The sequence below is a fragment of the Equus asinus genome, chromosome 2 (assembly GCF_041296235.1).
Source record: "Equus asinus isolate D_3611 breed Donkey chromosome 2, EquAss-T2T_v2, whole genome shotgun sequence".
NCBI classification, from domain to species: domain Eukaryota; kingdom Metazoa; phylum Chordata; class Mammalia; order Perissodactyla; family Equidae; genus Equus; species Equus asinus.
The window spans coordinates 74,286,033-74,312,813 of record NC_091791.1 but is presented as its reverse complement, the minus strand read 5'-3'; the positions used below and the strand labels follow the sequence as shown (position 1 = coordinate 74,312,813).

The window sequence follows — 26,781 nt, the reverse complement described above, 5'->3', positions numbered from 1 at the left end:
CTTCCCACACCATCTTCCATTAATATTGCACTATGGTAGCCTCTGTAAAGTGGTAGGAATATAATACAGAGCAGGAAAAGACAGGACAAAATCTCCGTCCTCAAGGAGTTCACAGTCTAGTGAAGAGGTGGACATTAATTAAAACACTCAAATGAAATGTCGAATTACAACTGTGATTGGTTACCAAAGGAAGCACAAGAAACTAGGAAAAGCATAAATGGGGTAATTGACCTGGTCCAGGAGATGGGGAGGGCTTCCCCCAGGAGAGAGGATGGAGCAGGGGTTGGAGGGAAGAGTAACTAAGCCAAGAGTGGGAGAGTGGAGACAATCCTGTTTAGGCAGGGGAAGCAGCAGGTGCTAAAACCTTGAGGTGGGAAGAGATGCACCTGGTTAGAGGGCTGAAAGAAGCTCCGTGTGTTTGGAGCGCAGAAAGGAAGGGACAGTGTGTGAGGTGAGAGCAGGAGAAGGGGCTTGTTCCCCACCGGGACTGGGCTTTATTCTATAATAATAGGAAGCTATTGTTATTAGAATAAAGAAGCCTCTTAAAGTGAAATATTGCCATTTGCAACAACATGGAGGGAACTTGAGCGCATTATGCCAAGCAAAATTAGTCAGACAAAGACAAATGCTCTCATATGCTCTCGCTTATATGTGGAATCTCAATACAAAAACAAAAAACCCAAGCTCAAAATAAGTAAGTCCTGGGGCTTTAATGTGCAACATGGTGACTATAGTTAATAACACTGTACTGCACATTTGAAAGTTGCTAAGAGTAGATTTTACAAGTTCTTATCACAAGAAATTCTTTTTTATAACTATGTGTGATGACAGATGTTAACTAGACGTATTGTGGTGATCATTTCACAATGTATACCAATATCAATTCATTATGTTGTATACCTCTAACTATAATGTGATATGTCAATTATACCTCAGTAAAAAAGAGAAGGCTCTTGTGCGTGTGTGTAAAATGTGGTCAGATTTATACTCTGAAAAGATGACTGTGGCTACATTCTCCACTGGGGAATGACGGGAAGTCCCACTGGGCGCAGAAAGACAAGTGAAAGAGGCTTTTATAACCATCCAGGAAGAAATGGTTGCCGCTTGGACCAGGGTAGCCTCCGTAAGAGTGGAGAGAAGCGGACTATTTCAAGAGCTGTTTAGGCAAGAGGACTTAGTTACAAATTGAACATGCTTCCATGGGAGGGAAGATGGGATCCAAAGCACTTTCAGATTTCGAACATGTACAGGAAGATGAATTGAGAATGGAAATCCAGAAGGACTATCCAATTTGGGGTGAAGGAACAAAGTGTGACTTTGGACATGTCATTTTGAGATTGTGGAAGTGTCAAGTGGCGGCCAGTGGACAGGTGTGAGCTTGGAGGAGGAGCTAGAGAGGTGAACACGTGAATCGCCTGTACACTGGTGGTAACTGAACACCATGGCTGCAGAGATGGCTTTTATCTATTTAATTCTCGTCCTGTTTCTTGGCTTCAGTGGATACATTTTAAAAGCCCATCTTTGTTTTCTTATCTTTCGTTTTGGGGGGTGTGTGTGTGTGTGTGAGGGCTTGTCTCCAGAATTTCCATTCAGACTTGCAGATGGCTTCCAGTGAATCTAATTATCTTGCCATTGCTTAGGCTTTGGAGGGGCAAAAGGAGGATGAGTCAAAGAGAGGGAGGGAAAGGGGAAGGAGAAGAGAGAGCCTGCCAGGAGAATCAAGGAAAGGGAATCTGAAGTTTTTAGCGAAGGGACCACATCACCTTCAATCTGTCAGCCTGGGCTTGCTAACTCTTTAGCTCTGGTCATGCAGTGAGTTGCTTCTCCATCTTATAACTTCCTTCCAAGCTAAAGGCTCTACATCCCTTGATGTTGTTTCCTGATAGTCCTAGGACAGTTCTGCTCCTGGATCAGTCTACACATTTCTGATTGCCTGGAATGGGTGGCCCATCTTGAGGTTAGGATATGCCTGGTGGGGCAAGCCCCAGGCTGAGTTAGACAGGCAGGTGTCTGGATGGACAAGGTGACACCAAGGACCAACCTGATGGCTCGGTGTGGAAGGCAGGAGGGGTATAGAAGGCAGGGAAGCCTTTCCTGGAGCAGGTCAGGTGGGGTAAGATGACAGAGTAGGAAGAGAAATGGCACACAGAGTGGGAGGGGGGCAGGAAGGAAACGGTCGTCAGAGAGGGAAGGCAGGGTCTGGGCGGCAGAGTTGTCAGTGAGGCTGAGACCAGGACTCACTGGAGAAAGCAGGTCTCCAAGGAGACTTACTGTCGAGTGTGCCCACCTAACATGCCCACTTAACATCTTGACCTTAGACAGGCAGGGCTCTTCCTGGGACTAGGGAAGGGGTCAAGCCTAGTTCCATGGGATAGTGGTGGCACCCACTTTGGTTCTTGATTAAAGGTAAATACATCAAAATGTTAACCTTAGTTATCTTTGAAAATGTGAAGTGCTTTATAGATATATAAAGCAGTCATTCAGCAGACCTAAAAGAAAGTATTCAAACCAGAAGGCTATATAATATGGAAGATTAGGAGGGTGTTGGTAACTTCATTATATTTCAGTGTTAACATGAGTAGCTCATGCATTATCAACTTCTCTTACCAGCTGCTCTCCTCATGTAGGAGGTTTTAAAGAATTGGTTGCTTGTGATGTTTCCTATACTAAAATATTTATGTTCAAAAGCAGAAAAAGCATCGAGATGATTATAGTCTTTAGCTGCAGGGTGGGGTTGCTGGGAGTGGTTTGAAAGGATGTAAACTACTCGTCCTTATAGGCCACTGTGTTTTGAATCTCTTCTTAGGCTTCTTGCCTCAGGTACCTAAGATCATGAGCGCTCTCTGACCCCGCTGACAGCCTGAGAGAGGAGACAGCAAGTTTGTGCACGCGTGATCGTGACTGCTTTTCACAGCCCTGTGAGAAACGTGCCATTACCCTCGTTTCACAGATGAGGAAATCAAGGCTCTGAGAAGCTCAGGAATCCGAGGCATGTGAAGATTTAGCTGCCAGGATTTGAGCCTGAAGCCAGATCTTCTGACCTGGAATCCCATGCTCTCATTCTATCCCCTTTTATTCCTTTTGTTTATTAATTATTTATCCCTGACCTTTTTCTTTTAAAAGGGTTTGAAATGGCTCAGAGGTAAATATGGCTATCTTAAATTTAATGAAATAGAGCTTCTTATCTTCCTTTTTTCCCCCAAGTCAGGAAAAAGGAGACAGGAGCTCCCGTGGGCAGCCACCTGTCAACACCATCCTTCTCTCTGTCCCCAGAGTCTGCCCTTGCTTCCCTTCACCTCCTGTGGCTCCCTGGCTTTGCCCACCCAGATTCACAGGCACGATGCGCGTGTGAGTGCCCCACTGCTGGGCACTGCGGGTGCTTTTACAGTGTCCCTCCCCCAATCTGATTGGATTGCATTATATGGGGGAAATCTTTACAGATATTATCTTTAGTTCCTTTTTTTTAAAGGGCCTTAAAACCCATCCACATTTCCTTTGTTGTCGTAGGGAGGTGGGGACCGGGCAGTCGGGTGGACGCACTCTGTGCACCTCAGGATGTCTGTGGGCCTTGGAGAAGCTTTGCCCAGCTCTTCCCTCCAGCCCCTGCGTGTTACTTCTGTTTTCATTTTGCTCCCTTTGTGTTCCTTTTTCTTCTCTTCCCTTTTTCCTCTTCTAATCACAAGTTTAATTTTCACAATCACATAACTTACATAATTTAAAATAACTCTTTATAAATGTTAGCATTCTGCATTTCAGTCTCAGGCCAAGCCAGAACACACACGGTTAAGTGAAATGAGACCTATTCCTACTGAGATGTCACATGTCCTTTCGATTAATGATCAGCATTTCCGTCTTAAAACACCTTACAAGTAACTTCCACAAGGTTCTTACAAGGTAAGTGTTGCCCTCCTTGCCTTGCAGATGGGGAAAAAAATAAGAGCTAGCTCATTGAAGGCAATATGGAGCAGAATATCAGCTGAGAGGAAAACGCAGAAACCTTGGCTTCTCCTTCACATCTCAGGGGGCAGAAAAGGCTTCGTGGGAGCGTGCACAACGTGTACGGGATGGCTTCATGTCCACTAAAGTCCAGCCAGGCTGAGCTGCATCCCCTAAAGCCATGTTCCATGACACACATTCCTTCTGTGGTAACAAGTGAACAAGGAAAAAGAGGTCCACATTCATATGTGTTTGGGAAACTCTGGGCTATATAAAGTTAAATAAATCTCCTTTCTACAGGACTTCTGAGAGTCTTTAACGTGAAGGTAGGCAAGGAGAATCTGCCTGCAGAGTTCCACAGAATGCTCTGTTGCATCTCTCCACAGGGTGCCTCCCACTCCAACCCACTGTCCCCTTAGCATCTCCAGAATGCTCTGTGTAACACAGTTTAGAGGAATCTATTGACACTTCTCATCTCGAAATCAATACTTTCCTATCATCACTAGTACGCAAAACGGGTGTTGAAAAAACTCTTAACCTTGGGGAAAGATGACTAAGTTTGGATACAGCCATGCCTGCTGAGACCTACTTGATTCTATCAGGTAAGGAGGAATGCAGGTGAGGAAGGGCACATCCTCCTCCTGTCTTGAGAGCACTTTGTAGATCCTCTTCCTGGATGTGTGGATAAAAAGGAAGGAACAAGAAGAATGAGCCAAGTAAGTAGAAGCTACTCCTTCAGGCTTGCTTGTCTGACGTGTGCTTGAGGACACCTGCGCAGGTCTATTTCTCAGGTATTAGCCGCGGAGCTTGAGAAAGAAGTAACAGGCCCCATGACCCCTCGGCTCCCCTACATCATTTGGTGATCAGGGCCATCACTATTTGCAATGTTAAATCGAGAAGTCCCCAACCGATGCAGCATTAGCCCACGCGATGAGTGTTTCTGAGGCAGAGATCCAGGTGCTAGGGCTCAGAGCACAGCTGCAGCATCACCCACATCTGCAGAGACCACCTGGCCTGTTTTTTAAAAGGAGGTTCTAGCTCAGTCCTCAGCAGGACCAGCCAACGGCTCTCCCCGTCTCACATTGACCTCCCAAATGCCTACCCCAGAGTGGTCCTTCCACAGTGGACCCTGGAAAATCCCGTCGGGCCTTAGCATCAAATTTAAGAGTCTCTCAAATTGGGCTGCACATGCCACAAAGGCGGGGGGGGCAAAGTCACAAGACAAACATACAACAATTTTACTTGTAGATTTTTAAAAAATAGTTATTTTTATATGAAACCAAACATATTATGACCTTGAATGAAAAATTCACGAGTTTTCAAAATTAAATATGAGACTTTAATGAAATTTTGTGGGTTTCTGGGGGCTTTAATCTCTGAAATGAGAACGGGGTAAGGAGTTGGCTATCAAGTACTGTTAGGGGCTCTTGGATGAAAAATTTTGGAATTTTTATATCTAGTCCAATACTCACTTTATAACTGAAGAAACTGAGGCCCAGAAAGGCCAACTCTCCTGTCCTGATCCCCCAGCCTGAAGGACAGTGTTGGTTACCTGCCCAATATTCACGCCCCATCCTCCACCCACCACACCCTCTTTTATTTTCAACTACATACCCTAGTTATGTTCAGGACAGCAATGTGCCCAGCTGAAAATACTTACTTTCTCAGAAGTTCTTGTAGTTAGGAATAGTCATGCAACATAATCTGTCCAATGGCCCACCCCAGGGCCCCTCCCTTCCCCTGGGGATTGGGGGGTGTTTTACACCTAGAGAAACACCAAGAAGCACTACACTCTCCCCTTTGGGCCTACTTTTTCTTTCGTCCTTTTACACTTAGCTGTGAACATTTTTTTTTTTAAAGATTTTATTTTTTTTCCTTTTTCTCCCCAAAGCCCCCCAGTACATAGTTGTATATTCTTTCATTATGGGTCCTTCTAGTTGTGGCATGTGGGATGCTGCCTCAGTGTGGTTTGATGAGCAGTGTCATGTCCACGCCCAGGATTCCAACCAACGAAACACTGGGCTGCCTGCAGCAGGGCGCACGAACTTAACCACTTGGCCACAGGGCCAGCCCCGATCTGTGAACATTTTTAACCCTATAAAAATGGCTGGCCCTTCTGACACAGAGATTGTCTTATCAATTGTCAGTCCCCGTCCCTGTAGGATGATCTCCATGGGTGGTTTCCAGACTCAGGTTCTGATGGACCCAATAGAAACGTTTTGTTTTAGGAGCCAGCCCAGTGGTATAGTGGTTAAGTTCACATGCTCCACTTCAGTGGCCCAGGATTTGCAGGTTCGGATCCTAGGCACAGACTTACACACCACTCATCAAGCCATGCTGTGGTGGCATCCCACATACAAAATAGAGGAAAACTGACAGGGAAGTTAACCTCAGGGCCAATCTTCGTCAAGCAAAAAGAGGAGATTGACAACAGATGTTAGCTCAGGGCCAATCTTCCTCACCATAAAAAAAAAAGTTTTGTTTTGTAAAAAAAATTTTTTTGAGGGTTTCTGGAAATATTTGCTTTCCTGATTCAGATGTCTCCCCTTCCTTCCTTCCTTCTTCTTCCTTTGTATTTCTACCCAAAACATGGGTTTGAGGTCTGGAGCTGCAGCAGCCATCTCGTACCAACAGACAACAAGCTTAAGGATGAATGCCAACATGCTGGGGATGGTGAAACAGGAAGGTAAAATGACCCTTGGTCTCCAACAGCATTGTCGAGCAGTTGTTCCAACCCTGGACTGCCCAGACTCAGACCCTGTGATATGTGAGAACCATTAACACTTGTTTTTGGAGTCCCTTTAATTGGGTTTCCATTAGAGACAAATGAATTCAGAACTATGTGCCCAGTGAGCTTGTTTAGGCTGATACAGTTTTGATGTCTTATAAAACATGTATAGCTGTGTAAACAAATGCTTACAAAAGAAGTTGTTCACAGAAATTTCTAGTTTATAAATATTCAAATGGTTAATAGTATGATAAATTTCTAATTAACATATCCTTTAATTTGTATGTGTTATAATTGTAATTCAATATTAATTCAAAGAAAACTATTAACAATTGTACAGGGTATAATGTTTTGAAGTGCTTTGTGATATATGTGACTTTCTCCTTTGCACTCACACTACCAGCTATACTAAGCCAAGGAATTCCCAGGAGAATGAGGAGGTTGGTACCATTCACACCACTGAGGTCCCTAAGGTCGGGAAGAAGGCCGCTGTGATGGAGAGTAAGCCCCAATCGCCTGCAGACAGGAAGGGGAGGTAGCAGCCCTCTGGTTTGGAGCGAAAGGGCAGTAACCATTGATGTGGGGATTCTTACTCTTCCTCTGAGGCAAACAGCCAAGGGAGATTGTGGTAAACATCCCAGAGAGGCCAAAAGGAAAGCAAAAAGCAGAGGGAATTTTCCGGTATTCCTTCTATGGGACTCTGCAGTGTCATTGTGCCTACCACAACATGGGGAGCTCACGGCAAAAAAGAAATGGTGCTATGATAGGTTAAGGCAGGGAGAGCTAGGGAGCATGTTGATTTGTGGTTGGAAAACAATTGAGAGTTGAGAGCTAGGGGCACCTGCTGAAAAGCTGCAGCAGCAAGGCGTGAGGTGACTCCAGAGCAGAGGTTCTGGGGTGATGGCCTAAGCCGGGGCTAGCTGGAGTATACGGCTGATGTTTAGAGGTGGCAGAAATGAGGCTAGGTCAGCGAGAGGGGCCCACCAGGTGCAAACTGCACGGGGGCTGACCATAGCCTCTTCTCAGCAGACCTGAGCAGAAAGTGTGGGTGGATGTGATGGAAGCACATTCCTGAGGAGGCCTGCAGGGTCCGGGGAACACGCCTATACCTGTGGGCCCATGGCTGCTTCCCGCAGCACACTCCAGACGGGCTAGGGAGAGGGCAGGGGAGAAACTCCAAAAGTGGAGCATTTGCCTCAAAGAAACTGAGTTACACGAAGAAAGACAGCTTGAAACTAATCAGATTGAGCTTCCTTTATCTGGTCCTCTTCCCTCCAGGCCTGCCCTCCATGACTCTCAACCTTGAATAAGAATGGGGGAGTCAGGAGAAATCCAAAGCAGTTCTAGGAAATTGAGTGCCACATTCTTTTCTGCACGCCTGAGGTTGGTATGGAAAGTTTTTATCCCTGTCATGCAATCTTCCATAATTCGGGGCTCTAGCACAAAACAAAGTGGGCAGATAAGAAGGAAAGCAGGAAGAGTGTGATTCCCTTTCCCAGCCAGCGCCGCAGCAGAAGGCAAACCTGCATCCAGAGTGGGCTCAGGAGAAGCCTTCCGGGAGGCAGGTAGGGGCCGGGCTGCCTCCTCCAAACCAACAGAAGAGGATGCTGCGCTCACTGGAGGGACTGCAGGGGCGGACCGGGGCTGTCCTGCGCCGGCTCGGTTGGAGAGTCTCTTTCTCTCCGGGAGTCAGAGCCCCGCAGCCAGCCGGGGTGAGCGAGCAGGGAGCCCGTGTTCCCACGGCTGGGCGCCCCTCGCCGGCCCACATCTCTGCGCCGCTCATCCTGAGGGCACTGGTTCACGGCCAGCTTCTGCTCTCCCTGCCCAAGCCGCGCGTTGCCGTGGCAACAATCTTCCCCTTCTGGCCTGTGCAGTGTACTCTCTTGAAAGAGCCTCTGTTCTTTATTTTCTCCTTCCTCCCGTCGCGGCCGCCTCCTCACCGTGGCTCCAGCTCCCGCCTCTCACACCTTGCTTCCAGCTCCCACTCCAGTGCCTTCGCGTTGCCTGCACAAGGGGGCCAACGGAGCTTCCCTCGCCCTCCTGGTAAAAACAACACAGAAAGAAAACACAAAAGCCACGCTCTGATCTGGCTCAGTGTCTGCCCGCCTGTGAGGGAGGGAAGGAGGTTGGCGGAGCCCTGCAGATCAGGACGTTGGGGCCTGAACCGCCTGGTCAAGATGGACTCTAGTCGCCACTGACACTTTTTCCAGTTCACAGAAGAGGCCGGCTCGCAGCTCGAAAACCGTGATTGTTGCCTGGGCTGGCTCAGCAGTTAGGATTACATTGGTGATATTTAAGAGAAGACTCAGGTGACTGTGAATCTTCTCAAGCAGAATAGAAGTTTACTTTTCTCTCACAGAAGTCCAGGGGTGGACAGAACTAGGCTGGTGAGGTGGGTCGCCGACAGCAGGGCCCCAGGCACCTTCCACCTTCAGCCCCACCATCTCACTGTGGGCTTCCAATCTTAAGGTCACGTCCTGGTCCAGGCAGGCTGCTGGACATGCAGCCGTCTATCTGCATTCCAGAGAGAAGGCAGAGGGGCAGCAGCTTTCCTCATCAGTCTGTCTTTTAAGGAGCCTCCCCGGAAGTCCTTCTCAACACACTTCATTTAAGTCTCATCTCCTAGATCTTAGTCCCACGGCCCCCCCACACCATGAGGAAGCCCTGGGAAGTCATCCGTCTGCTGGGTGTCTTAGCATCCCTGATGGTGTAGGGGTTTGTATGGGACAGCAGATGTTGAGTAGTGACCGTCCCTGTCTGCTGCAGATGGGGAAGTGGTGTATGGGGAGGACTTCCGCCGACCTCCTGACAACACTGAGCTCCTTGGTGTGTTCATTGCTGAGGCTTACCTGCCAGAGACGGGCCACTCAGTGTTTCTACCTGGAAACTGGGAAGTGGTGGAAGCTACAAGTCTGCGAGTGCAGAGCGCTAGGTGTGACGTTACCCCTGAGTGGTAGACAGGGCATTGCAGATGATCCTCTCTGTAAAGAACTTAAATGCCATTAGTCTCCAGCAGCTAACTGTCCATGCCTGGCAGCAGGGGCCAAGCCAGGCAGTAGTGACCAGAATGAAGAACAAACAAGATCCACCCACCAGACCAGCAGCCAAGCTGGTGGTTCACTTTTGTTTGTTCCAATCTGACAGCAAAGTAAAGGGTGAAGAGTCGCCTGTCTACCAGAATTCTACACACCCCTTCCCCACCACCTGGACACAGGCCACAGAGCCCGTGAAGGAAGCTGGTGAGGTCGGTCGGCAAGGCAGGAATAGAAAACAGTCCCCTAAAGATGATGAACACAGCCTGAACCTTCCATTCAGCCCATCACATGGGATGTTGAACCTGGAAGGGACTTTGAGATCCTATGGCACACTCCCTTCATTTCAGATGAGAAACCGAGGCCTGGTTAGGCGGTATGACTGGCCTGAGGACGCTGGATGAGAGGCGACAGGATCAGACCTGCCAGCCTCCTGCCCTTCCCTTGTGAATGGATGGTTGCAGTGCTTGTGCCTCTTTGGTGCTGGAATTTGGTCTTGACCCCTGATGGGAGGGTGACTCATGCCTTGACAATTCTCTTTAGCTCTGGCTTCATTATCTGCAAAACGACAATAGTCTCTCTGGGAAGCAATCCCTGGCAGAAATAGCAATTTGAGTACTACATTTGGCCAACCGACAGTGGTACCTAGATGCTAAGTATGCATTATTAATTTTATACCCTCAGTGGGAGGCCGTGTGCTCCATGAGGTGCCACAGCACTTGTTTCAAAAGGAGCTCTTAGCTGAGCTTGCAGCCGCGGGGAACAGCCAGCTCACCTGCCGGTCCCAGGGCTGCAGCTGGGCTGTGAGGCGGGAATTCCTGCCACACACCTTGCCTTCGCTCCCCTTTCTCCAGCAGAAAGGTTAGCATGTGGTTTGCACAGCCGGACAAGGTGCCAGGTGGCTCCTGATGTTTCTCCCGGGTGGCCACAGGCCACTAGGCGGCTGCACACAGAGGAAGTTTAATTACCCACCGGGGCTCCCAGTGGGAGCATTTGGCGGCTGGTTGTCTCAGCGTTTCTTTGTCTTGCCATATGGATTTTTACTCATTAATGAAAAAAGAAATTCTAGTTTGCCTCCATATCTAATGACCCAGTGTTAATGAGAAGACATCAGAAACTTCTGGATCCTTTATTCATTTTTATGACTGAATCACTAAATGAACATGGGCCTTGTCTTGCTGTAAATTTCGTTTACAAAATGGGGATTTGTAGCTGATCTAGTTAGTGTATGCTCTGGAAGACACAGTTTGGAGTGGTTCTCGCTGGAAAAATTCTCCGAGTGTCTTATATATTTACTGGGGGCCTAACTGTAGGACAAGAATCTCTGCCCTCAGGGGCTGATGCTCCAACACAGTGTGAGAGCCAGACATAAACAACTACAAGACAGGCAGAGCACGACTGTCACTCCAAGAGAGGCCCATGCTGCTCTGGGAGCCGAGAGGGGGCTAGTACCCCATATAGGGGATGACTGAGCTGGCCCTTGAAGCATGGACCAGATTATGACCAGTAGGAATGGAGGAAGAGGGCACTGGAAAAAGATGGAACAAGGAGAGTGCATAATCAGGGTTCTCCAGAGAAACAGAACCAACAGAATGTGTGTATATATGGACACAGAGAGATAGATTTTAAAGAGTGGGCTTATGCAGTTGTCAGGGTTGGCAAGTCCAAAATCTGCAGAGCAGAACAACAGGTTGGAGACCCAGGGAAGAGCTGCAGTTTGAGTTCAAAGGCAGTCTATCGGCAGAATTCCCTCTTTAGTCCAGTCTTTTTCTTAAGACCTTCAAGTGATTAGATGAGGCCCACCCACGTTATGGAAAGCAATCTTCTATACTCAAAGTCCCAGCCAAGTTAACAGGTAAAATCAAGCAACAGAGAGTAAATGTGTGAAGCCAGGAAAGTGTGGGCATCTTTAGGAAAAGTGAGTGATCCATGAGGCAGGAATGGGAGCTGGAGCAGGTGGTGGGAGACCGGGCCTGCAAAGGTGGTGAGGGTTAAGGGTTTGTCGCATGGGGCAAGGTTTGTGAAGAAGGGGGACAGGAACTATGCTATGGATTAGAGGCTGATTGGTGCTGGTGCAGGATAGACTGAGGGGAGGCTATAGGGTGGTTTAAGGAAGAAAGTCATGAAAAGTAGAGGTGGAGGCAAGAGAAAACTTAAAGAAAGAATCTATAAAAAAAGCTAACTATTACCAAATAGTGCTCTGGTCTTATGCCAGGCACCTAACCTGAGGTACATGAGAGGCAGCCTGAAGATACTTCCATTTGTTCCCACATTATCACAAGCTCTCAGTCTGAAGCTTGATATGCACATCCTCTTCCAGGTCTTAGTACCAGGAATAGCATGTTTCTCTTGAGCTGTTCTTTGTTTTCCTCTTTGGGGCATGGTAATTAGTGACGCTGAACATGGCTTCCTCTTTGCGTTAACTCCCAAGCATCTTGAAACCAAACTTGGAGATCTGCTTTACAGAGGGGCATCGTGGTGCACATATTTTATATTGTATCCTTGGCTTTATCATTTTTTTCTTGTCCTCACTTTCTCTCCCCCTTTTCCTCACTTACTTATTTTTAAGTCTTGTTATAATGTATGCACCTTTGCAAGTTACTTCAAATCCTCTTTGGAGTGAAGTAGAGTATACACAGATTAACAGCCAGCTGGACTTGACAACTGACGGAATGAAGGGTATGACTTTGGAGTCAAAGATGATTCCAAGCCTCCATTAGAGAAAAGAAAATCTGGAGGCAGGCTGGTCTGGGGATGACTCTGAAAATTAGTTCCATTTTAAAAGACAGAGTTCCACCAGACCTTGCCAATCCCAGCAGCCCAAACAATGTCTGCTCCTTGCAAGCCTAGCTCTCCCTGGGCTCTGGAAGAGTGAGAGTCAACAATGGGTTGGTGTCCATTTGAAGCCAGTCCTTTCCAGTGAGTGGTGTCAAGAGTCAATCTGCTGCCCTCTCAGAGTGTGGAGTGCTGGGTCCTTACGTGAACACAGACCTCCAGTTTCTTTAAACTCACCCATCATTTATGTAATACCTGTGGCTCTTCTGCCCTGGCTCTCCAGAGGAGTTCCTGTCAGTCCCTTTATTTCCTGAACTGGACTTTACTTCCAGGGTCTTTCACTTCGTCCTAAATCATTCTCTGGTTTAGGGCCCGGATGAACCAAATGTTGATCTGCTACATCAGAGCTTCCTGGGCTATGAATCTAGGTCTGGATCAGACTTGAGTTTTCTAAGCTGACTTTGATATAGTTTAGGATTGCCTGCTTGTCCTCAGGGCCTGGTCAGTTTTCCCAGCCCTCACTCCATGGTTGCTGCAGAAGGGTCCCCTCGTGCTGCCTTCTTCCAAAGGTAAGCTCCCAGCATATCTTGCAACCAGGACCAAGCTGAGTGTCATTGAGTTTGAGGCTCCAAAGGCAATCAAGATTGAGAAATGTGCCAGGCAATCAGGAAATATGAAGCTACAGAGAAGGGAAAGAGCAAATGATATTGATTTAGGAGATATCCTCATGGAAGGAATTACTTAACTGTAGGCGTGGGCAAGAATTAAATCACTTGAAGACTGATATTGTTATAAGAAGAGAAGAAGGACAAGGAGATAACCTTGGGGGCAATGTCTCTCTTATGGGGACAAGAGAAGGAAGGAGATCAGTAACATAGCCTTAGATGGTGGGATCAAGAAGACCCAAGGAGGGCTGGCCCTGTGGCCGAGTGGTTAAATTCACGTACTCTGCTGCAGCGGCCCAGGGTTTCACAGGTTCGGATACTGGGCACGGACACGGCACCGCTCGTCAGGCCACGTTGAGGCAGCATCCCACATGCCACAACTAGAAGGACCTGCAACTAAGATATACAACTATGTACCGGGGGGATTTGGGAGTAAAGCAGAAAAAAAAACAAGATTGGCAACAGTTGTTAGGTGCCAATCTTTAAAAAAAAAAAAGGAAGAAGAAGAAGAAGACCCAAGGAGAACCAAGTGGAACAGAGGGTACAGGAAGCTAAGAGAGGAGAGAACTTCAGGAAGGAGAAGGCAGCGAACAGTGACAAATGATGCAGAGAGAGCGAGCAGGAGGAGGAGGCAGACGCACATTGCCATGGTGACCACAGGTCACTAGTGAGTTTTGCAGGAGTGGGCTCATTGAATCATGGCTGAAAGTCTGACTAGAAAGAATTAAGACATGAGGAAGTGGTGAGAAAGTAGGAGTTTTATGGAAAGCCTACATTTTGGGAAATGCTTTGATGGGAAGAAGAAAGAACTTTATCTGGGGAAGATGACGCTGTAGGAGCACAGTGCCACAAAGCCTGTTGTTACTGATTTGTTTAATGACAAACTGAACCTGCACCAACCATGAAGCCTAAATTTCCACATTATGCTTTTGAGGGAAAAAGAATTAAGGCAAAATTTCTCCCTTCAGTAAGCCTACATGGACGTATCTCACAAGACGGCAGGCCCTTCCAAACTCTCCTGGTCAAAGGTACGAATCTCAATATCCCTGAATACTCTATGAGGAGACTTAGGACAGATTTTCGGCTCATCATAAAACAGACAGCTCTGAGCTCTAAGTAGTACCAGCTCATGGAGTGAGACATAGCCCTGCTTTCCAGGAGTTTGTCATCCGGACCTGGATAGAACATCATTTAACTATTTTCCATATTCTTAGATTGAATATGTTTTTGTGGCCAATGGGACAGGATGCTGGGGAAATTTCTGACATATGGTTGTTAAAGGAGAGAACACATCATGGAATTAGCAACAAGAAGTGTTTCAGCGACTACATGAGAAGAAAATTTGACAAATTAAATTCCTATCCAAAAACTTATGCAGTTTTATCTGCTTGAGAGTAAATTACTTTTGGAGTGACAGAAGATTAGCTGTGGAAGTCTCATCTGAATATAAAGTCTCATCTATCTCTAACACTTGGAGATGTAAGTCATGGGGAAATTGGGTTTTGATGCCTATAAATGGTCTCTCTCACATTCAACTGATCAAATTGCAAAACAAAATTAATTCTGAAAGCATTAGCAATGTTTCCACATTTGGGGGTTACTTTGTCAAAAATATAGATCCAGGATGAATTTTTTAAAGTTGAGAAACCAAAAACATAGTTCTGTCTGCTGGCTTCCTATAGCTGTGTGCTTTCAATCCAAACTCTTGGTGTTCAAGGCTCCTCCTAATCTGGCCTTGCCTGCAATATGACATCCCCCACACCCTGTGGGCATGCATGTTGCCTCTGTCAGGCCATCCTGTCTACTGCCAAGCCCAGTTTTGCTTCCATGTCTTTATCTCTGTTGGGTCCACTCCTGCCATCTTCAAGTCCAAGACAAATAGACTACAACCCAGTGACCCATAATGGTAAGTGTCCGCCCCTTTTGCTCTATTTGAAGAGCTTCACCATAGAATCTGTGACTCATGACCTCACCCAACCTTAATCTGGTTTTCTCTGGTCCCATTTTGGCTTATATCCAGTTTCTGTCTCCTTTCCTGTTTTTTACAAATTGGGCTTATTAGCCAACCTTCATTTTCTAGTTCATCCCTTGGCATTCCCCAGGAGACTTCAGCTGGGGATTAATTCTGGTTCCTTTGCTCTGAGTCTCTCCAATAGGACACCACATCCCAACCCAGCACCACTGAGCTCCACACCGTGCCCTGTACTGCTAGACTAGTACCCTTGATCGCCGGGTGTGTGGTGTGTGTGTGTGTGCACGCATGCATTTGCAAGTGTGTATGCATGGCAGTGTATGGTGTGCACATATGTGTGTGCAGACATGCATTTGTGTGCACATGTGTGCACGTGTGCACATGTATGGGTGTGTGTGTGCATGTGCACGTGTGCATGAGTGTGTGTGTGTGTGAAGGTGAAGTTTTCCCCGTTAGGAATGATGTCTTCTTTCTTATCTAACCAGAAACCTATCTTGGGCAAGGTGGGTAACCTCTGAGTGCCTCAGTAGTCTTATCTTTGAAATGAGGATAGTAATAGCTATTTCCAAATGCTGTTGTGAGGATTTAAGTTAAGAAACAGTACCTCACACCTCTCAGAGTCCCTGGCATGTGTAGAGCGCTCAATAAGTGGATGACCATCTCAAATCTCAGCACTATTATGAAGATCAGATCTCCAGCCAGATCTCTGGTGATCTCTTCCTTCTCTAATATTCAGTAGCAGTCAAATCTGAACCCCATAATTGATTATTCAATCACATATTCACTTCTTTATCCTCTTGAATCCCAAGCCAGATTCTAAGGAGGTCAAGAACAGAGATGATAAATTATATTCTTCTGGTATCTCCTACAAAGGTAAACCCACAATAGGCACTATGAGTCTTTTTTGACAGTGGAGAAGTGAAGAAGACAAGAAAAGTAAGTGAAGTGTAGGAGAAGGCACTTCTGAATGCTGCCTGTAAAGGGGATGTTCCACCAACAGATAAGCAAACACTGATGCATCTCTGAGCTTGCCAGATAGATTTCCAAGAGGGTTGCCACTACTGCTCATACCCCATCCTAAAGCTCATAAAGAGGGCAACCAATCTTCTTCGTTCAAAGATGTGATAGTCATTTTTCCACATCAAATATATCAATTCTTCACATCTCTCTCGTCCTTCCCACCATAGGCACTGGATCTCAAGGGGTCAGAAAACGGAATGCAGTACTTCCTCACACATAGTTTGGGGCCCCACTCTCCAATATGTTGTTAATGCCTCATATATTGCTATTTGTAGTCATGGGGCCTAAGGGGATGTGGACAGTCATCTAGTCCTGACATTAACAGGATTCCAGCAAGCCCCGTCTATCTTTGCAAGAACACTCCTTTGCCCTCTACTTGAGTTAATCAGTGAGTTTCTGCTCAATGACCAGAACTCCTGGGTGGGTGAATCGAGGAGTTAGAGGGTCTCTTTTGGGTGTTGAAAGCTATGTAGGAGCCTCAGGATGGTGCTAAGCCCCTCACAACACATATCCATTCAAAGAAGCCCGTTTTCGCTCCTTTTCACTCTATTTGTCATCATAAAAAATATTTTGCAAGGAATTACCCAGGGAAATGAGAGTAGGAAGCCGTTTGCAGGTAGCTTCTATTAGTAGGCTCCCCTGGGTGGGGGCTCATTTTGTCACAGAATGAGCTTCATATTGGTGGGTTGTGCGGCATGTGAAAGGCATGAGAATGGGCTCTCGATTGGCTTTGAAAGGAAGCCAAGTGAACTCAACCACCAAATGGTCCTAATTCTACTCCTGTGTTTAAGTTTTCTTTCTTTCAGTCAATCTGATAACCAGCATTATGAGATTAGTTAGTACAGCTATTCTTAATATTTCTATGATGGCTGCCATCCATCTGTTTTTTTTTTTTTTTCATGAAAAGCCAGAAGAATTGGCCCGAAGTCATTACTCCTGCAAGGGAAAAGCAGCATTTGCGCCCACCTCTTCTCTGCTGGAGCAGTGATTATTTGCACCATTGAATTCTCAGCTTCTCTTTCAGCAATTACACCACTTTCTATTATGAGCTTGTTGAGAGCTGGTTTGGATAAAATTTTGCCCATTTTCTTGCTCCACAGGAAAATAAAATTCTGTTTCTTTGCCCAAAGCAACTTCGCCTCTAAACCTGTTCAAGGCATCTGGCTGTTGAGATCAACGGCAACACAAACACAGTTGGACCATGTTTCTCTTAGGACCCAAGCACTCCCTTTCACAAGTCTCAGCAGTGTCAGATTAAGTGAGCAGCAACCGGGCAGAGCCATCCATCAAAACAAATCAGCCACCCCGTAAACAAACTACCGGGCCACCTCCAGGGATTCAGAAGGATTTATCTATGTCTCATTCTTTTGCTCAAAACGTAGTATCTGTAGCAAGTACAGCAGCACATATTGTAAGTGTGGCAGTGGTGACTTGCGGAGAAACACACGTTTCTGACAACACTTCAGTAAAATCAGCTTAGAAAGATCTGAGATTTTATAGAGAAGCAACCTCTCAGTGTACTCTGTGTACAACAGAAATGGGAACCATATTTTGTGTTCCAATGATAAGAAAATACTGTCTTACAGAATTCGAGGACACTTATGGGGACCTTCCCTGTACACGAAGTTGCTGTAGACATGATAAACAGATGGCCTAGCATTTGGCCCAGATCCCAGCTGCATCCCTGGTCTTGTTTCTGATGTTTTGCCCTGTGTGGTTGGTGAGTTTGCGGAAATTCTTTTTGAAGATGTCACATTTTCCTGATTATTTGGTTTATTCGTATGTCAGCTCTTAAGGAAAAGGAAAGAATCATCTCCGTATCTCTGTATTGCATTTATTCATTGATGTTTGTCTTCCTCACCTAGAGTATGTCTTATGCACCTTTGCATGCCCCATTCCGGACGCTACGACTCCCATGAGTTGTCCAAAGAAAATAATTCAAAGGACTCAAATAGATGTTAAAGGCTTCATTCAGCTGATGAGGTCAGGGAGCACCTGAAGGCCAGCCAGGTAAGTCCCCAAGGCAGGGTTGGAATTCCATAGGGTGAGGCAAAGACAGGCAGGTGTGTCCTGGTGATTTGGGTCAAGTAAAAGCTTTTGTCTTTAATTGCTATGAAACTTGCAGCTGGAGGTTGTCCCGGTTTTCATGCATCTTGCTCAGGATTGTTGGTGCAGTCCCATCCTGGTACCTGTAGCAACAGTACTTTCAAGAACCGTTTTTGAAAATCTTGCAGCTTGTTGGTTAGTCAGGGTTTAAAGGGTGGGAAATGTAGGAGAAAAAAGGGAGCGGAGGTTAGGGTTGAAGGCAATGGAGAAACTGAGGACCCTCTGTCATGCCTGTTGAGGTCTTCTTACATAGTAAATGCCTGATAAATGTTTGCTGAATGTATGAAGATAGACTGAAAAGGTCTACGTTCCATGTCTGAAATGCCTAACATGCTCCTCATTTAACAGGTATAAAATGATGTGATCAGACTACCAGAGCTCAAGAAGTCCCCAGTGATCAAGGCTGAGCAGGAGGAATGAGCAGAAGCTCACAGAATTGGCGTGTATCTCTAGCTTGATGAAGCAGGCATTTAATACAGGGCATTTCATGAGATCTGAGAAAGGAGAGCAGAGTCCCGGTCCCCTAAGAGCAAGCTCTCCCCCTCCTCCACTACTGTGCCCTCCGGCTTCAGAGAGGTGGGTAGGAAGCAGTACCCAATCCAGAAATTGTAACTCTGGGGGGAAGAAGGAAAAAACTGGTTCCAGATAAGGTGAAATGTGTATCAAGGAAAATTCACCCTTAATGTATCAAAAATAGAAAGTTTGGGAAGGATATTCCATATTAAGTATGAACAAGATGAAAAGAAATGGCTTGGCAACTATCCAACCTTCCTCCCCGTCCAACACACATGAGTAAAAAAGAGGAACATTACGTTGCGTTCAAAATACAGAAGAAGAATCAAGAATGGAAGCAAATATAATCCTTTTTGTTGCTATTGCAGTAACTTTGGTTTATAGCATTATATGAATTTCAGGTGTACGTCATTATATTTTGATTTCTGTGTAGATTACATCATGTTCACCACCCAAAGACTGATTACAATCCATCATCATACACATGTGCCTGATCACCCCTTTTGCCCTCCTCTCTCCCCCTTCTCCTCTGGTAATCACCATCCAATCTCTGTGTGTTTGTTTGTTGTTTTTATCTTCTATTTATGAGTGAGTTCATACGGTATTTGACTTTCCCCCTCTGCCTTATTTCGTTTAACATAATACCCTCAAGGTCCATCCATGTTTTCACAAATGGCCAGATTTTGTTGGTTTTTATTGCTGAGTAGTGTTTCATTGTGTATATATACCACATCTTCTTTATCCATTCGTCCCTTAATGGACACCTAGATTCCTTCCAGGTCTTGGCTATTGTGAATAATGCTGCAATGAACATAGGGGTGCATATATCTTTATGCATTCATGTTTTCATGTTCTTTGGATAAATACCCAGCAGTAGAATAGCTGGACCGTATGGTAGTTCTATTCTTACTTTTTTAGGGATCTCCATACTGTTTTCCATAGTGGCTGCACCAGTTTACACTCCCACCAGCAGTGTATGAGAGTTCCCCTTTCTCCAAATCCTCTCCAGCACTTGTTATTTCCTGTCTTGTTAATTATAGCTATTCTGACAGGAATAAGGGGATATCTCATTATAGTTTTGATTTGCATTTCCCTGATAGTTAATGCTGTTGAACATTGTTTCATGTGCCTCTTGGCGTCTGTATATCTTCTTTGGAGAAATGTCTGTTCAGATCTTTTGCCCATTTTTTAATTGGGTCATTACTTTTCTTGTTGTTGAGATGTATGAGTTCTTTGTATATTTTGGGTATTAACCCCTTATGGGATATATGGTCTGAAAATATCTTATCCCAATTGTTAGGTTGTCTTTTCATTTTGTTGGTGGTTTCTTTTGCTGTGCAGAAGCTTTTCAGTTTGATGTAGTCCTATTTGTTTATTTTTTCTATTGTTCCCCTTGCCCGATCAGACATGGTACTCGAAAATATGCTGCGAAGACCGTGTTGAAGAACATACTGCCTATGTTTTCTTCAAGAAGTTTCATGGTTTCAGGTCTTACATTCAAGTGTTTAATCCATTTTGAGTTAATTTTGTGTGTGGTGTAAGATGATGGTCTACTTTCATTGTTTTGCGTGTGGCTGTCCAGTTTTCCCACCACCGTTTATTGAAGAGACTCTCCTTTCTCCCTTGTATCTTCTTGGCTCCCTTGTCGAAAATCAGCCATCAATAGATGTGTCAGTTTATTTCTGGACTCTCGATTCTGTTCCATTGATCTGCATGTCTGTTTTTGTGCCAGTGCCATGCTGTTTTGATTACTATAGCTTTGTAGTATGTTTTGAAATCCGAGAGTGTGATACCTCCAGCTTTGTGCCTTTTCCTCAGGGTTCCTTTGGCTATTCAGGGTCTTTTGTTGTTCCATATAAATTTTAGGATTCTTTGTTCTATTTCTGTGAAAAATGTCATTGGAACTTTGATAGGGATTGCATTGAATCTATAGATTGCTTTAGGAAGTATGGACATTTTAACTATACTAATTCTTCCAATCCAAGAGCAAGGAATATCTTTCCATTTGTATCTTCTTCAGTTTCCTTCAAAAATGTTATATTGTTTTCAGTGCACACCTCTTTTGCTAAGTTTATTCCTAGGTATTTTATTCTTTTTGTTGCAATTGTAAATGGAATTGTATCCTTAATTTCTCTTTCTGCTACTTCATAGTTACTGTATAGAAACGCAATTGATTTTTGTATGTTGGTTTTGTATCCTGCAACGTTACCATATTTATTTATTATTTCCAGAAGTTTTTTGGTGGATTCTTTAGGGTTTTCTATATATAACATCATGTCATCTGAAAATAGTGACAGTTTCATTTCTTCCTTTCCAATTTGGATCCCTTTCATTTCTTTTTCTTACCTGATTGCTCTGGCTAGGACTTCTAATACTATGTTAAATGAGTGTGAAAGTTGGCATCCTTGTCTGGTTCCTGTTCTTAGAGGAGTAGCTTTCAGTTTTCTCCATTGAGAGTGATATTACTAGCTGTGGGTTTGTCATATATGGCCTTTATTATGTTGAGGTACTTTCCTTCTAGACTCCTTCTATTCTGAGTTTTTTTTTTTTTTTATCATAAATGGATGCTGTATCTGGTCAAATGCTTTCTCTGCATCTTTTGAGATGATCATGTGATTTTTATTCTTCATTTTGTTAATGTGACATATCACGTTGATTGATTTGTGAACGTTGAACCATCTCTGCATCCCTGAAATAAATCCCATTTGATCATGATGTATGATCTTTTTAATGTATTATGTTTGATTTGCTAGTATTTTGTTGATTTTTGCATCAATGTTCAACAGTGGTATTGGCCTGTAATTTTCTTTTTCTGTGTTGTCCTTGTCTGGTTTTGATATCAGGGTAATGTTGGCTCATAGAATGTGTTAGGAAGCTTCCCCTCCTCTTCAGTTTTTTGGAAGTGTTTGAGAAGGATAGGTATTAAGTGTTCTTTGATTGTTTGGTAGAATTCACCGGGGAAGCAGTCTAGTCCTTGACTTGTAGTTTTTGGAAGGTTTTTGATTACTGTTTCAATCTCCTTACTGGTGATTGGTCTATTCAAATTCTCTTTTTCTTCTTGATTCAGTTTGGAAAATGTATGAGTCTAAGAATTTATCCATTTCTTCCAGATTATCCAATTTGTTGGCGTATAGCTTTTCATGGTACCCTCGTATAATCTTTTGTATTTCTGTGGTGTCCATTGTAATTTCTTCTCTTTCATTTCTGATTTTATTTATTTGAGCCTTCTCTTTTTCTTGGTGAGTCCAGCTAAAGGTTTGTCAATTTTGTTTATCTTTTCAAAGAAATGGCTCCTCATTTCATTGATTTTTTTCTATTTTTTTAGTCTCTATTTCATTTATTTCTGCTCTGATTTTTATTATTTCCTTCCTTCTACTTATTTTGGGCTTTGTTTCTTCTTCTTTTTCCAATTCCTTTAGGTGCACTGTTAGATTGTTTATTTGATATTTTTCTTGTTTGTTGAGGTAGGCCTGTATTATAAAAACTTGCCTCTTAGAACTGCTTTTGCTGTATCCCATAAATTCTGTCGTGTCATATTTTCATTTTCATTTGTCTCCAGGTGTTCTTTCATTTCTCCTTTGATTTCTTCGTTGACCCAATCATTCCTCGGTAGCATTTTGTTTAATCTCCACATATTTGTAGCTTTTCTGATTTTCTTCCTGTAGTTGATTTCTAGTTTCATACTGTTGTGGTCAGAAAAGATGCTTGGCATTATTACAATCTTCTTAAATTTATTGAGACTTGTTCTGTGGCCTAAAATGTGATCTGTCCTGGAGAATGTTTCATGTGCATTTGAAAAGAATGTGTATTCTGTGGTTTTTGGATAGAATGTTCTATGTATATCTACTAAGTCCATCTGGTCTATTGTGTCATTTAAGGTCAGTGGTTCCTTATTGATCTTCCATTTGGGTGACCTATCCATCAGTATATGTAGAGTGTTAAAGTTCCCTACTATTATTGTGTTACTGTCTATTTCTCCTTTTATGTCTGTTAATAATTGCGTGTTATATTTAGGTGCTTCTCTGTTGGGTGTATACATATTTACAAGTGTTGTATCCTCTTGTTGGTTTGTTCCCTTTCTCATTATGTAGTGCCCTTCTTTGTCTCTTGTTACAGTTTTTGTTCCAAAGTCTGTTTTGTCTGATATAAGTATTGCTACCTTAGCTCTCTTTTCATTGCTATTTGCAGGGAGTATCTTTTTCCATCCCTTCTCTTTCAGTTTGTGAGTGTCTTTAGGTCTGAAGTGTGTCTCTTGTATGCAGCATATATATGGGTCATGTTTTTTGATCCAGTGGCCATCCTATGCCTTTTGATTGGAGCATTTAGTCCATTGACATTTAAAGTAGTTATTGATAAGAATGTTCTTATTACCATTCTGTTACTTTTTTTCCTGAGTGTTTTAGTAGTTCTTCCCTGTTCCTTTCTTCTTCTCTTGCTCTCTTCCCTTGTGGTTTGATGGCTTTCTTTAGTACTATGTTTGGGTTCCTTTCTCTTAACTTTTTGTGTATTTATTATCGGTTTCTGGTCTGGGATTACCATGAGGTTCTTATATAATAACCTATGTATATAGTAATCTATATTAAGTTAATGGTCTTTTTAGTTTGACCTCTTGCTAAAAGCTCTACTCTTTTATTCCCCTCCTCCCAAATTTATCCCTCTTATCATGGAAATAGATAATTTTAGTACTTTTCATATTATGTTCATAGGTGGTTGATCTGTTACCTTTGCTATATATTTGCCTTTACCAGTGATTTTATTGCTTTTTTTTTTTATAATTTTCTTAGTCCTATTTATGTTCTTCTCTTTCCCACTTAAATAAGTCCCTTTAGCATTTCTTGTAAGGCTGGTTTCTTGGTAACAAACTCCTTTAGTTTTTGCTTGTCTTGGAAACTCTATCTCTCCTTCCATTCTGAATGACAACCTTGAGAGGTAGAGTATTCTTGGCTATAGATTTTTTTTCTTTCAGCACTTTCTTCCAGCACTTTGTGCCACTCCCTTCTAGCCTATAAGGTTTCTACTGAGAAGTCAGCTGATAGCCTTATGGGGCTTCCTTTATATGTAACTTTTTGCCCTTCTCTTGTGGCTTTTAGGATTCTCTCTTTATCTTTAATTCTTGACATCTTAATTATAATGTGTCTTGGTGTGGGCCTCTTTCAGTTTATCTTGTTTGGTGCTCTCTATGCTTCCTGTACTTGGATGTCTGTTTCCTTCTTTAGGTTAGGGAAGTTTTCGGCTATTATTTCTTCAAATGGATTCTCTGCCCCTTTGTCTCTCTCTTCTCCTTCTGGGACACTTATAATATGAATGTTAGTGTGCTTGATGTTGTCCTAGAGTTCCCTTAGACTGTCTTCTTTCTTTTTGATTGTTTTTTGTTTTATCTGTCCAGCTTGGGTGATTTCCCCTAGTCTTTCATCCAGCTTGCTGATCCGTTCTTCTGTATCATCTAGCCTGCTTTTGAGTCCCTCTAGTGAACTTTTCATTTCCAGTGTTATATTCTTCATATCTGATTGGTTATTTTTTATATTTTCCAGTTCTTTGTTCATGTTCTCAATGAGTTCATCCATTCTTCTCCCAAGGTCATTGAGCCCCTTTATGACTCTTAGTTTGTCCTCTTTATCAGGTAGATTGTTTATCTCTTTTTTTTTAGTTCTTTTTTTGGGGTTTTGTCCTGTTCCCTCACTTGGAACATATTCATTTGTCTCCTTATTTTGCCTCTTTCTCAGTACTTATATCTATTTATTAGGTAGGTCAGCTATATCCCCCAATCTTGGAGAGGTGACCTTATGTAAGAAACACCTTATGAGGCCCAGCAGTGTGCTTCCCTTTCATCATGAGTTCCAAATGTTCCAGGAGTGACCCCTGTGTGGGCTACATGTGTCCTTCTGTTGAGGTGGGGTTGTTCTTGATACAGGTGCCTGGGGAGGCTAGGCTGTCCCCCTGGCTGGCTGGTTGTAATGCTCAGCTGCGTGTGACTGCTATGGTCTGTTCAGTCACTTTATTGGGCATGGGGAGCCCCAGCAGGCTGCACAGTCTAATGGCACATCCTTGTTACAGATTTTCTGTTAAGTGAGTAGGCCCCCAGCATGGCTGGTTGCTAGACTCAGGGGCTTACAATTGCTATTGGCCTCTGGCATTCAAGGGTCTTGTCAGCTCTCTCAGGATTGCAGCTGAGTGGGGCTGGCCCCAAGCATGGGAGCACCCAATTTTTTCAGGCTTTGGAAGGTGGAGCTGATCCACTATGTGGCTATTTGTGAAGTACAATTCTGCTGCAGCTGACAAGCCCCACCACCCACACAGCCACACATCCTGTCAAAACAGTCTTTTCCCATGTATGCACCATGACCCACTGAAGCAGACCCAGTTGCCCCACTGCAGAGGCCCCACACACTCCACCACCTCTTGTGCACACCCTGCCTCACAGAGGAGGACACAGTCATCCAGCTGCTGAGGTTCCAGGCACCCCACCTATACAGGCCCACGAGTTGCCCAATGGCTTGCTGTTGGGTGAGGCCTATCCCTAGGCAAGCTGCCTGGCCTGGCTGAACCAGATTAAATCAGTGCTCTAGTGAGTGGGACAGACCCTGGGCTAAATTCCTAGTGGAAGAACTCCAATGGCTTCTGCCAGGGTCTGTGTCAGCAAGCGCATACCAGGTCACAATAATGGCTGCCACCAATGTCTCAGTCCCTGGGGAAGTCTCACCTCTCACCAAGATGCACCCAGAGCCTATCAAGTGAGTCTCTTTTCACCAAAAGACTGTGCACCTTTCTTTCTGGTGATTTTAAGTTGCTTTCCAAAACTAGTGAATTTGTGCATGGGCCCTGTAAGAGTAGGCTTTTTTCCCCCTTATACCCGGTAGCTTTTCTAGGGGTATTCCCCGTTGTTGTTAATAGCAAGGAAAGCCAGATATTATGACACTTGTCTCAGTTGTGCTGAGTCCAAAAGTGGATTATTGCTTATTTTCCCTCCAGGGAAAGCTTCATACCTTAAGATTGGTCCCAGCTGGCTGTGAAGCATTGCAGCTCAAAGGTGGCTTTTTTCCCTCCAGAAAGGAATTTCTGCCTCTTCCAGCTCAGTCAGCACTGGCCTTGTTGTGAGGGTTCTTTTTATCCCATTTCCAGTTCTCTCTCAGGGGTAATTGTTCCAAGAGTAACTGTAAATTTGTTGTGTCCGTGGGAAGATGTGAGTTCAGAATCTGCCTATGCTGCCATTTTGACACCATCTCTGCAAATATAATCCTTAACTTAGAGGCATAGTACCCATGAGCATTTCAAACTACAGGTGAACTTAATAAGAACATAAATTCATTTTTAAAGGAGGATCATAGAGAGGAAATGAAGCAATACACACAGAATTATAAAGGAAAGAGCTACTCAAGCATATTATCCCAGTTATCATTTAAAAATAAAGACAACAGGTGGACATTCACAAACATACAAAATTGAGAGTATGTGACTCTCATAAGCTGCTTCATAAAAACTTCCCAGTGACAAAATTCAACTACTTGAGAGGTGAATCAAAATTAAGAGTTTAGAAATGGAAAATCTGTGGTCACCAAACAAACCCTGATGCTGAATATCGAATTCATTTAACTGTAGAACTAAGAGTAAGCAATTGGGGGGAGGGGTCAGATGAATTCAACAGAACATGAATGCCATGAGCTCCCTGAAAGTAATAATAATGCACAGAACAAACATTGGGTGGTTGGGATGAGGGGGTATTGGAGGAAGGTTTGAGAATACTCAGTGCCTCATCTCTCAGAGCAGGTAATCAATATTGTCTGAAACTGAAACATGTAGTTTAAAAAAAGGACTCCATTTTTTAACAATTTTTTGTAGTCTCTTTTCTGAAACATGATAGGATATTTAAGGAACTAACATCTTGGGAGCAGCATTTTCGAACCACCTGTCCACCTATCTATATATCCATCCATCAAATCATCTTTTTATATATAGGCAAAGACAGATGTTTGGGGTCATGTCACTAAGTGTTAGCACTGATTATTACGATTTTGAATAATTTGTTATTTTCTTCTT

General features: G+C 44.0%; 1 long non-coding RNA gene across 1 annotated transcript in view; it reads left to right on the top strand.

Annotated features, from left to right (window-relative positions):
* Window positions 1–2,812: 2,812 nt before the first annotated feature.
* Window positions 2,813–26,781, top strand: part of LOC123280570 (uncharacterized) — a 31,277-nt gene continuing 7,308 nt past the window's right edge. The window contains exons 1-3 of the long non-coding RNA XR_011496029.1: window positions 2,813–3,894; window positions 4,323–18,138; window positions 18,583–18,810. This is a non-coding gene — a long non-coding RNA (uncharacterized lncRNA). The remainder of the gene's footprint in view (window positions 3,895–4,322; window positions 18,139–18,582; window positions 18,811–26,781) is intronic.